Consider the following 5420-nt stretch of genomic DNA (forward strand, 5'->3'; position numbering starts at 1 on the left):
GACTGCTATATGTCCAACTGTATCTGTTCTCTCCTTTTCTCTTTTAGTCAGAAATTCTCCCCTACTCCATAGGTGCTTTCAGGGAACATGGCTAATCAGCTAGAGGCCACATTTCCCAGTCTCCCTTGAAGCTTATTGTGGCCACGTTATCAGCTTCTTGCGAATGGGAACAGGAGTGTAAGTCTTTCACATCTACTCCCTTTTCCTCTTCTCTCTGGCTGGTACTTGGACGTGGCACTGCTGAACCAGTATCAGCCATGCAGCACCACCCTAAAGGATCTAGAAGAAGAAAATAGAAGAAACCTGGGTCCCAGGATATCCTGACAGAGCAGAGCTGCCCACCTCCCCCCTCCTTACCACTATTCTGTTGCATCAGAGAGACATAAACCTCTTTGCTGGTTAAGCCACTATATGCTGAGGTCTCTTTGTTACAGCCTCTGAATCTCTACTTTAGCTGATGGGGCAGTGATAGTTTAAGATCCTGTTCCACTCGTTCAACAAAATAGATTATGTGCTTATTATATGGCAGGTGCCAGAGAAGAAGACATTTATTTGAGATTGCCCATTTAGTTAATGGTAGAGCTGGGGCAAAACTATAGGTCTTCCGACTTCCAGCCCAACACTCTTACAACTTCATGCTTCCTTCTCATCTAGCTGTGTGGCTAATGCTTCAACTATTACAATTAATTAGGGGAGAGCTGAGTGTTCCCAGAACTGAGTGTGACCTGGTAGGCTTTACTCTCACGTGGCTTGTTAGACCCTTGTTTGTTTGGGGTTTTATTTCTTGAAAGGAAAAAATAATGATAGTCCAAGACAAATTAGAGGAGTTACTAATACAGAAGAAATGTTTATTCATCACTGCGGGACCAACCCTGTCCCCTGTGTATAGAGGGATGTACAGAGCAGTTTACACTATTGGAGGGAGGGATTGGGCTTGCCAGCAATAACATTGTTAGGGAAAGGCAGAGGCTGGAGTGTATAGTGTAAGCCAATGTTTATGCCAGGGGAGAAAACAAACTGGAGTCAGGTTAGGTCGATCCATCTTAATGTTCCAAAATAGAGTTTGTGGGACAAGAAAAGAAAGTAGCTGAAAACATGATTGGACATACAAGTGACAGATTTTCTTCCTCCACTTGCTAAAAGTAATTCTTTATTGGATCATCCTGTTTTATTTTCCTTAGGGTATTACAATGATCAGAAATTTTCTTCTTTATTTTTTTGTTCACACTTTTATTGTCTATTTTACCTAAAACAAGATATTTCCATGACTGTCAATTTACCACAGATTCTCTAGTGACTAGAAGAATTAGACTCTTAAAAGTATTGTTGGCCAGGCGCGGTGGCTCAAGCCTGTAATCCCAGCACTTTGGGAGGTGGAGGCGGGCAGATCACGAGGTCAGGAGTTCGAGACCATCCTGGCTAACATGGTGAAACCCCGTCTCTACTAAAAAATACAAAAAACTAGCCGGGCGAGGTGGTGGGCGCCTGTAGTCCCAGCTACTCGGGAGGCTGAGGCAGGAGAATGGCGTAAAAACCCAGGAGGCGGAGCTTGCAATGAGCTGAGATCCGGCCACTGCTCTCTAGCCTGGGCGACACAGCGAGACTCCGTCTCAAAAAAAAGAAAAAAAAAAAAAAAAAAAAGGTATTGTTGGGTGAATACCAAGCAAATGAATAGGAAACGTGACAACACAGAAAATGACCTACATAAATCAGGAAACATAGCACTGTTCTGCTTCTTTGGTGACAATGTAAAGATCGTATATTGTCAATATAGACAAAGAAATACTAAGCTGTTACCTCTTAGAGGGAGAGCTATCACTCTACAATACTCCTTTGCCCCCTGACCCACTACTGCCAGAATTTTCATTGTCTTATGCCTCTATGCTGGCCATAGTATGCTCCTTGCAAACCTCTACCACGGGGAGTGTACTTGACCAAGAGCCCCAGGCACTGCAGATGGACTCTGAAGTCCATCACTGCGTCTGTGCTGAGGCCATGCTCCCCGTCAATGACGAGTGCAGTAGGGTTACTGGGCAGACCTTTTCTAGGTAACACAGGAATCCTCCCATGCCAGCTTTGGCTTGAAGTCTTCCTGAGAGTTTTACAGGACCTTCCTTGGACTGTGTGGCAATCTGGGATGCTTCCCTTCCTGCTCTTCCTACTCAGGGCCAGGATCCCATCTCAGTCTGATGACTCTCCCAGCCTTTTCTGACTCCCTCTCATTTTCTCTCCTAGGTGTTTCCCCTATCAAATCCTTGCATATTTGATCTCGTGTTGGAGTCTGACTCTCAGACAACCCTAGCTAACATGGGTTCAAAGAACAGTCCCTGTGGGGCCTGTACTGGTTGGAAGGCTGGCTAATCCCAAGCACCATCCCATTTTGAATCCAGTGCCTGTTCTCACTCACACAGCCACTGTCCAGTTTGCCTTCCATACCTGGATTCAGTCCAAACTTAAAAACCCTAACAGAAAAGCAGAGGTATAAAGCAAATGCTATCTATTAGCCTTTATTCTAGATAACTGGCACTGACAGGAGGAGAAAATAGCAGAAGGTTAGGAAGTTGAATAGGAAAAACAGACATAAAAATCTCTTTTGCGTTTAGAGCCTTCTCACCATGAGAGAAGATGTCAGCTCCGACACACAGCATGCAGAATGTTTATTGGATGTTTGATAGCAAAAGAAGTGAGATTAGGGCATTCAAGGGTATGGTAGCAGCCCTTGGAATGGAGGCACTGAAACATACAGCTCTGCTGGCTTTGTGTAATCACAGAAGTGGGGGGTAATTGGACAGAGCATGTCAAAAACTAGATCTCATGGTATGCCTTGGAGAAAGACAATGCATGTGAACATTTGTTCCTGAGGAATGGGTTCCCACAGTCCAACCTGCCACATTCTCTCAAGCTGGCACAGATATTTTTCTCCTCTTTTATTAAAGTAAGACAATTTTATCCATTTACAACATAACAATGGAGAGTGTATTAGTTATGTATTACTTCATGACAAATGACCCCAAAATGCAGTGCTTAAAGCAGCAACATAGTTTTCAAATCTCCCAGTTTCTGTGGATCAGGAATCTGGGGCAGCTTTACTGGCACTCTGGTTCAAGGTCACTGATAGACTGTAATCAGGGTGTCATCTGGGCTGCTGTCATGTCAAGACTTACCTGGGGAAGGTCCACATCCATGTGGTGGCTGGCGAGATCCATCTTCTTGAGGGCTGATGCACTGAGGGCCTCAGTTTCTTGATGGCTTTGGCTAGAGGCTGTGCTCAGTTGCTTGTTGGGTGAGTCTCTCCACAGGGCAGCTGTCAGTGGGTGGTGTTGGAGTTCATCAGAGTGGGAAAGAGAGCGGGACAGAGAGAGAATTTGAGCAAGGTAGAAGTCCATCTTTTGTAACCTGTCTTAGTCCGTTCAGGGTGCTATGACAAATATCATAACTGCATGGCTTATAAACAACAGACATTTTTTCCTTGTGGTTCTGGAGTCTGGGAAGTCCAAGATCAAGAAACTGGAAGAGCTGATGTCCAGAGAGGTCCCATTTTCTAGATCATAGATAGCACCTCCATGCCATGTCCTCACATGGTAGAAAAGGGACAAGGAGTGACCTCTGTTATAAAGGCAATGTTCCCATTCATAAAGGTTCTTTCCTTATGACCTAATTGCCTTTCAAGGGTAACACTTCCTAATGCCATCACATGTACATTTTTGGGGTGGGAATACAAATATTCAGATCAGAGCAGTCTAATCTTGGAACTCTTACCCCATCTCTTTTGCCATATTCTATTGATTAGAAGCAAGTTACTAGGCACAGCCCAGCCTCAAGAGGAGGAACTTACATCAGGGTATGAAAGACAAGAGGAAGGGATAATTGAGAGCCATTCCACAGACTGCATATCACACAACAATAAACTCTACTCCAGGGCATCATGAAAGAATGACATGAAAGAATGAGAAGGTGAAAATGTATTTCCAAGAATATGATCCTTTAATAGGGCTGTCTTGGCTTTTTCAGAGAACACATGATGGGTTAATTCTTAAATTGTGCTAGACAAACCTCTCCACTTAAGTACTAATCAACTGAAAATATCAACGTACCCATGGAGCCAAAGCAGTTAGCTGCAAACAGAAAATTTCTTTAAGTTTTATGCTTTGTCTCACTCACATGAATCATGTAATCTAGGCCATAATATATGTGTTTGCTTAAATATAAAGGTGTAAAAATTACTTCCCATGGAGAAAAATTTATTTTCCAAGGCGAGGCACCATGTGGATTTAGTTTGAACTGACTCAGATTTCACAGCACCAGTTTCCTTTTGATGGGTCATCTCTGCTGAGTTATGCATGCCTATTTCCTCTGTGACACAGGGAAGCTAACTATTATCATCTGCTAACAGCAAAAAAAGGAAAGATCTTGCAACATCTATTTATTTTCCTTTTTAAAGGAATTTAGCCTCCCCACCTGCTAATCCTTGTGTGGTCCACACACCCGCCATGTTAAACAACCATTTGCTCTTCCCTGAGCAGAGCAGCTTTCTCTTGCCTTGGGTTATGTGAATGTGTAATTCTCTCGCCTGGGCTGCTCTGTCCTGCCACGTCTCCCTGTGTGATTCCTCTTTATCCTTTTGCCCGCAGCCTGGGGAGTCAGAGGAGGTCTCAGAGAAATAGTGATGCTTCAAGAGAGTTAAAGGCTATACCTGCCCCTTCCCAGAGCCACCTTTGCACACCTTCATTGTGCACAAATAAATCTATTGTGACTATATAATGTTTCAACATCTCCTCTTCTAGATGTGAGCTCCTTAAGGAGAAAGACTGACTTTTTTTTTTTTTTTTTTTTTTTGAGATGGAGTCTCACTCTGTCGCCTAGGCTAGAGTGCAGTGGTGCGATCTCGGCTCACTGCAAGTTCTGCCTCCCGGGTTCACACCATTCTCTTGCCTCAGCCTCCCGAGTAGCTGGGACTACAGGCACCCGCCACCATGCCCGGCTAATTTTTTTGTATTTTAGTAAAGACGGCGTTTCACCGTGTTAGCCAGGATGGTCTTGATCTCCTAACCTCGTGATCTGCCTGCCTTGGCCTCCCAAAGTGCTGGAATTACAGGCATGAGCCACCGTGCCCGGCCCTGACTTTTATTTTTTATACCACAGCTGTGGTTATAAAGTGCCCACTGTTTGGCATACAGTAGATGTTCAAAATATGACTGTCGATTAAATCAGTGGTTCTCAAACTGTATGGTCTTAGAACCCCTTTTTTTTTTTTTTTTTTTTTGTTGAGACGGAGTCTCGCTCTGTTGCCCAGGCTGCACTGCAGTGAGGTGATCTCAGCTCACTGCAACCTCCACACCCAGGATCAAGCAATCCTCCCACATCAGCCTCCCAAGTAGCTGGGACCACAGGTGCACACCACCACGTCCAGCTATTTTGTT

The sequence above is a fragment of the Mandrillus leucophaeus genome, unplaced genomic scaffold (assembly GCF_000951045.1).
Source record: "Mandrillus leucophaeus isolate KB7577 unplaced genomic scaffold, Mleu.le_1.0 Scaffold73, whole genome shotgun sequence".
In the NCBI taxonomy this organism is placed as follows: domain Eukaryota; kingdom Metazoa; phylum Chordata; class Mammalia; order Primates; family Cercopithecidae; genus Mandrillus; species Mandrillus leucophaeus.